At 51.4% G+C, this 7423-nt stretch overlaps 1 non-coding gene across 1 annotated transcript; it reads left to right on the top strand.

Annotated features, from left to right (window-relative positions):
- The first annotated feature begins 3961 nt into the window (after positions 1–3961).
- TRNAN-GUU (transfer RNA asparagine (anticodon GUU)) lies at positions 3962–4035 on the top strand. The gene has a single exon. It is a non-coding gene; the product is annotated as a tRNA-Asn (tRNA).
- The last annotated feature ends 3388 nt before the right edge of the window (positions 4036–7423 follow it).

Genomic DNA, 7423 nt, shown 5'->3' with positions numbered 1-7423 from the left:
AGGAGAAGGATGGCTCTGTAGAGGGAGTGAACCTCTCCCCATCCCTCACTGACCAGCAACAAGCGGACTGTCGCCAGCTCCTAGGACAATTCTCCGACCTCTTCTCCCTGATCCCCCGAGTCACCGACTGGTGTGTCCATGACGTGGACACCGGGGATAGCCCGCCAGTAAGACACCGAGCCTACCGAGTCCCTGACCGAGTCCGGTCCTGCATTCAAGCTGAAGTCTCGAAGATGTTGACCCTGGGGGTGATCGAGCCCTCCGATAGTCCCTGGGCCAGTCCCGTGGTCCTAGTTCCGAAGGCAGCGGCCCCCGGTGTCGCCCCCGAGCTCCGATTCTGCGTGGACTACCGGGGGCTCAATGACGTCACCCGGGCCGATGCCCACCCCATACCCCGAGCCGACGAGCTCATTGACCGACTCGGGGCGACCTGTTCCTCAGCACATTCGACCTCACCTGCGGATACTGGCAGATTGCGCTCAAAGAGGAAGCCAAGGAGCGGTCCGCCTTCTCCACCCCAGATGGGCATTATCGCTTCCGCGTAATGCCCTTCGGAATGAAAAATGCCCCGGCCACCTTCCAGTGACTGGTGAATAGGGTCCTGGCCGGGATGGAACAGTTCAGTGCGGCCTATCTAGACGACATCGCTGTTTTCAGTTCCGGATGGAGTGAGCACCTCCAGCACCTCCGGAGAGTACTAACCGCCCTGCGCCAGGCAGGCCTCACAGTAAAAGCCAGCAAGTGCCAGATTGGGCAAGGATCAGTAGTCTACCTGGGGCACCAGGTCGGGAGCGGTCAGGTCGCCCCTCTACAGCCAAAGATCGACGCCATCCTAGCCTGGGAACCGCCCACCACCCAAACGGAGGTCCGAGCCTTCCTGGGCCTCACTGGCTACTACCGAAGATTCATCCGGGGGTATGGCAGCCTGGTTGGCCCCCTCACCGAACTCACATCAAAAAAACAGCCCAAGAGGGTGCAGTGGACGACTGCCTGCCAGGAGGCGTTCGATGCCCTAAAGAAGGCCATGTGCACGGCCCCCGTCCTCCAGGCTCCCGACTACTCCAAGGAGTTTGTAGTCCAGACCGATGCCTCCGAGCATGGCATTGGGGCCGTCCTGTCCCAGGTGAATGACCAAGGCCTAGACCAGCCCATCGCCTTCCTCAGCCGGCGGCTGTTGCCCAGGGAACAGAGGTGGAGCACCATTGAGCGCGAAGGATTTGCCGTAGTCTGGGCCCTCAAAAAGCTGCGCCCTTACCTGTTTGGCACCCATTTCAAAGTACAAACCGACCATCGGCCCTTGCGATGGCTCATGCAGATGCGAGGAGAAAACCCCAAGCTACTGCGGTGGTCAATCTCCCTCCAGGGGATGGATTTCAACGTGGAACATCGCCCTGGTACGGACCATGCCAACGCGGACGGCCTCTCCCGGTTCTTCCGCCTCAGCGAAGAGAACCCCCCAAGATGATGGGTAGTTCTCTCCGGCTTTCAGCTGGGGGGGACGCGTGTTAGACCCGGCCTCGTAGCATGGCCCTTCCTGTCCTCGCACTACCTAACCTGGTACCAGGGACCCCAAGCACACGGCCCAGCCGATCCTTCCCACCAGAACACACACACGCAGCCCGGGCCTCCCCGTCCATGGCCTCTCTCCTTTCGGCCACCCCGGGCATGCGTGCCCACTTCGTGCACCAAGATGGCCGCCCGGCCCCAGCACAACCCGGGCCTAGAGGCGCCACTCTGGCTGGAGGACATCACGATTCCAGGGGATGAGAGAGGGAGGATCAGTTTCTATCGCACCTCTGAACTCCCCTGGGGCGATGGGTTTCGATCGGCCCTCCGGCCTCCCTGAGGGCTGGCTCCACGCCTGCTGGGTGTCTGGGACTCCTCCTGACCCGGCCCTGAAAGGATCAAAAGACAATAGCAGGAAACCTCGACAAGCGACCCCCAGGTGACAAGACCCCTGCCTGCACAGACTCCGGACATCAAAGAGGGGTCGACCTATAACAAGGGGTGCTCTGGGACTGTCCGGCAGATTCGCCTTGGAACATCTGAGCCCTGCTGAGTGACTCGCGGCTTCCCGAAGAACGTAAGACCTCCGAACCTATGCTTGAGCCCTGCTGAGTGACTCGCGGCTCCCTGAAGATCGTAAGACCTCCGAACTTGTGCTTGAGCCCTGCTGAGTGACTCGCGGCTCCCCGAAGAACGTAAGACCTCCGAACCTGTGCTTGAGCCCTGCTGAGTGACTCGCGGCTCCCTGAAGATCGTAAGACCTCCTAACTGGTGCTTGAGCCTGCTGAGTGACTCGCGGCTCCCCCTGAATCTCTTTGGTCCCGCCGGACCCCACGACGACAAGCGTATCCTCCAGCTTGAGGATTGTGAGCTGTGCGCCGGGTACGCTCCTGCATTTGATCCGATCCCCCCAAAGACTGTCCCGCACCTCCTACCCCCGCCAAGACTCTGTGAGCTCACGCTCTGCTTATAAATATCTGCCTTGTTGATCATAAAGATCCTACCCCTTCGAGTTGATAAAGCTTGAATCCTAAGAACCCTCGGTGTGGTGTCTCTTTGTCGTGTGGTGCCAAGTGTACGATCCTAGGTACGAGATTCCTCCCCTGCGGAATCTCCCGCCAGTGCCCGGCTACGATACCTTGAGGGTGGGTCTCAGGACAGTCAGGGCCCCCTCCGGGCTCCCCTGAGGTCGCCTTCTAACAACCTCCCTCTCACCCTTCTCTCCATATTCTCTCTTACACACTCATTTCTCTTTCACTACTATCTACCTTGTCTCGCTCTCTTCAATCTTTTCTCTAAACCCCTTCCCTCTCGGTCATTCTCCCTCCCACCTCCTATTCCTCACTCCCTTTCGGAGACCGGCCGTGTGCGAGAATAGCTTGAGTGAGAGGCGTGTGACTCCCACCGAATATTAACTGCTTTCGGTTTCTCATCCCTCACAGAACTCCAGTTTTTAGGTCTCGCGCCTAGCGATGTAGCGCGCAGTACTGCTCGCGCAGGCGAGAGTCCTTTTGTGGAGGGTTCCAAAGCGGACCCTGGAATAGCAAACCCTTGTGCGTGTGCGATTCCTTTTGGTCCAAGGTATTGGCGTTTGCGGTCATCTTTTTCAGAAAGACACCACGCAATAGGCCAAAGGCGGTCGTGTTGCTCTGCTCATGGCCTATTGGTGTCTGTTACCCGCACGCCGACATCTGTTTTCAATTATCGTGCCTAGACATGGGCGCGATAATTGAAAACAGATCGCTCACTGTGGCGCGCGCAGCACTCGTTCTGCTTGTTAACAGATAATCATGGACATTCAAAACAAATGTTCCCATACATGCCAGCATGTGGGGTTACCATGGGAGTATCGAGAACAACGACGAGGAGTGTAATTTCCCCATTTGCTTGCACTGGAAATATGTGACATTGTAATTTGTACATGTTTTTTTTTAATACCTTTAAGACATCTAATTTTCCCACTTTTTGAAATATTTGCTATTAAATAGGATTGCGAAGAGTCCCATTTTCAAATGTCGAGTAAACTTTCATGTTTCGAGGCAGTTTTTTTTCTTTTTCAAACTACCGAGTCTTTCTTTTATATCTATGCTCGGCCAAGGCCGATAATGCTTAAGCACTAACGCTCACTTCGGATCCTGTCATGATCTAACACGTTCTTTTGGTTGATACTGTCCACAAGGTATTCCCGTCCTTTCATTCCTCTCCTGTCGCTCTCCTCCCCCCTAGCTCCAGACAGCATTAACTCAAATGGACCACGACTAACCAATGTACTGGTGCTGTCCTACTATCTTTGTTCAAGCATAATAACAGCAATATCTTCCACAGTAGGTCGATGCACCTTTTTATTGGAAAGTAAAACATGCTGCATGCGCGCTTGGTATTTCACACAGAAATTGTGTGATCACTGCGCCTGCCCGTACTGTTGTGTACACTCCACGATCAGTGTGTCATAACTGTCGCTGTGGCGCAATCGGTTAGTGCGTTCGGCTGTTATCTGAAAGGTTGGTGGTTCGAGCCCACCCAGGGACGGTGACCTGTTTTGTTTTTACGTGTGAGGGTTTTAGTTCCACCCTTGTGGTTTTTTCCCCTTACCACATGTACTTCTCATGTTAGATTTCACTTTATCTCCTTCCTGGGGTAGAGTGTGTACCTCACAGAATCACCCCTGACCAGGAGGAACAGCATACTCTGTCTTTTTTAGGAGTTGTTTTTACGTCTGCCACAAACGTAGATGAAAACATTGTTATTTTTATTATATTTATATGAAATAAAAAATTTGATTTGTTCATGAGTCAGAAACGATGTTACTTTATATGCTACAAATTCGCTTAACATTTGAACTTACTAAAATTACGTTACACTAAAACGCAGTGGAATTCATTCTGTGTTAGGGCAAGAGAGAGCATATGCTATTTTATTATATAAAACCAGGGCCCGTGGCGAAGAGGGAATGCATACCTGCCATTACGATTTTCTGAATTACATTGTTGGTTATATTTAGTTCACACGCTGTGAGATTTATACGCATACATGCCCATATTCCCGATTCAGGCAGCAGACTCCCAATAGTTTACCCCAAAATGGCTTTCTTCTTTCTCCCGCGTGAGACTGCCTTTACTTCAATGGAAGTCAATGGAAACAAGCATTTGCAATGCAATAGGTCTCGCATTATTAAAGTTTGAGCTATTGGGGTTGCATTCTTTAGCAATGCCAATAGCTCAAACTTTAATAATGCGAGACCTATTGCATTGCAAATGCTTGTTATTTTATAGGAGTGAACGACGATTGAGCTCAGCTCTACCTGTGGACCACCCCTCCGCCCCCCCGCCAATATATCTCTGTTCATGGGCTCAGCTCTGTCTGCAGTGGAACTCAATTGCAAACTTGAAAGACCTCAGCTCTGTCTGCCCAGGGCCACAGCTCTGTGTATGCAGGACCTCAGCGCTGTCTGTCCTCGGCCGCAGCTCTTTGTATGCATGACCTCAGCTCTGTGAGCAGGACCTCAGCTCTGTCTGTCCAGGGTCGCAGCTCTGTGTATGCAGGACCTCAGCCATGTCTGTCCAGGGCCGCAGCTCTGTATATGCAGGACCTCAGCTCTGTGTATGCAGGACCTCAGCTCTGTGTATGCAGGACCTCAGCGCTGTCTGTCCTGGACCTCAGCTCTCTCTGTCCAGGGCCGCAGCTCTGTGTATGCAGGACCTCAACTCTGTATGCAGGACCTCAGCTCTGTCTGTCCAGGGCCGCAGCTCTGTGTATGCAAGACCTCAGCTCTGTCTGTCCAGGGCCGCAGCTCTGTGTATGCAGGACCTCAGCTCTGACCGTCCTGGGCCGCAGCTCTGTGTATGCAGGACATCGGCTCTGTATGCAGGACATCAGCTCTGTGTATGCAGGATCTCAGCTCTGTATGCAGGATATCAGCTCTGTGTATGCAGGACCTCAGCTCTGTCTGTCCAGGGCTGCAGCTCCATGTATGCAGGTCCTCAGCTCTGCCTGTCCAGGGCCGCAACTCTGTGTGTGCAGGACCTCAGCTCTGTGTATGCAAGACCTCAGCTCTGTGTATGCAGGATCTCAGCTCTGTGTATGCAGGACGTCAGCTCTGTGTATGCAGGACCTCAGCTCTGTGTATGCAGGACCTCAGCTCTGTCCGTCCTGGGCAGCAGCTCTGTGTATGCAGGACCTGAGCGCTGTCTGCCCAGGGCTGCAGTTCTGTGTATGCAGGACCTCAGCTCTGCCTGTCCAGGGCCACAGCTCTGTGTATGCAGGACCTCAGCTCTGTGTCTGCAGGACCTCAGCTCCGGGTACGCAGGACCTCAGCTCCGTGTACGCAGGACCTCAGCTCCGTGTACGTAGTACCTCAGCTCCGTGTACGTAGTACCTCAGTTCCGTATGCAGGACCTCAGCTCTGTGTGCAGGACCTCAGCTCTGTCTTTCCATGGCCTTCCAACTCCAGTGTTGGATCCGCTTCCAACTCCAGCCACAGATAAGGGCTCAAAGTGTTGAGATCTGCCTTCCGAAGCTGTGAGAAAGTGGCTCTGTATATACTGTTCCCAAATAGGTACAGGGTGTACAGAGTCCACAGTCCCCAGAGGTTTGGCAGAGGCTAAAGTTAGATATAAACTTACTTTCTAAAGTGGTAGCTTGGTCGAGCAGTAAGGCAGTATCAGAGGACAGTGTAAAGCATTTGTTGTACACACTCAGTCAGCAAATGGTCTCACACACTCAATAACTGAACTCTAGGCCAATGGTTTATATATAAAAAATATATGCTTGTTTTATTTTAGAACCAACACTTGGCATTAAAATATACTTTCTCAGAATGAGATGCTTTATATAAATACTTTTGCAATATGCAATTGACTTTTGTAGAAAATTACAAGTGGTTGCAATAGGCAACACAATTTTAAACACAATAATGCGTTGAGTTCAATAGAAGTTTCAAGTTATTTGCAACAGATTACTTTTAGGATTACTTTTGGAATTCCAGAACTAGATCCTAGATTCAGTCCTGGGTCAGTACTTGGAATCAAGTGATAAAAGTCGACTTAATTACTGTTATGATTTTTAGACAATATTTTGCTGTTTTAAAAGTTGACACTTAGAAAATATTTCATAGAAAACAGTCAATGATTCGCTACGGCAGAAAATTCAAGTTGCAGGTATAGTACGTTCTCGTTACTTTTGTAATCCAGTACTGCGTGCCTAGACTCAGTACTAGGACCTTTATCCAAAACAGGTAAGTAATTACGTTTTCAGAAGTTATACGATTTTTAAACAATATTTAAAGTTTGCAGAAATTGACAGAAGAAATTTCACAGAAAAGCAGTCAATGATTTCCTATGGGAGAAAATTGGGTTACTGGTAAGTACAGTTGTAAGTATTTTTCAGAGTCAGTGCTGGGCACCAAGATCCAGCACTGGGAGCTCACCTAATAGCAGGCTGATTTTTGGTGAATATTTTAAATTTTGAAAAGTCCACACAGAAGAAATTTCAGGAAAAAACAGTCAATGTTAACCTATGGAGAAAACTGAGTTATCGGTTTAAAGGTAAATACTCGACTGGCAGAGTTAAGGTTCTGGGCATAGACTCAGGGGTCTCCCAGGGTCAGGTAGGTACAGTTGGTTCACCCTCAGCGGCACAGGGTCAGCCGGGTGCAGAGAGAGTTAGGCCTAATGTTATCCTAGGAGAGGTAGGGTGGCCTTGGTCGGTGGATGCTAACTAGCAGGCCACGCGGCTGTGGGAGCTGGGCTACACTGCCAGGGTCACTCAGACAGCTGGGTGCAGGGTGCTTTTGAGCCTTTGGGCGCTCAATTGATTTCAATGGGAAAGTTCCGGTGTAGAAAAAGACTGCAAGCTTGGGGACGAAGATTCTTCAGGTGCCACCACAACTTCGAGAGGTAAGTTGGGTAGTTGGAGGATA

The sequence above is a fragment of the Triturus cristatus genome, chromosome 1_1 (genome assembly GCF_964204655.1).
Source record: "Triturus cristatus chromosome 1_1, aTriCri1.1, whole genome shotgun sequence".
NCBI lineage: Eukaryota > Metazoa > Chordata > Amphibia > Caudata > Salamandridae > Triturus > Triturus cristatus.
The sequence above is the reverse complement of the archived record's forward strand: the minus strand, read 5'-3'. Positions and strand labels throughout refer to the sequence as shown.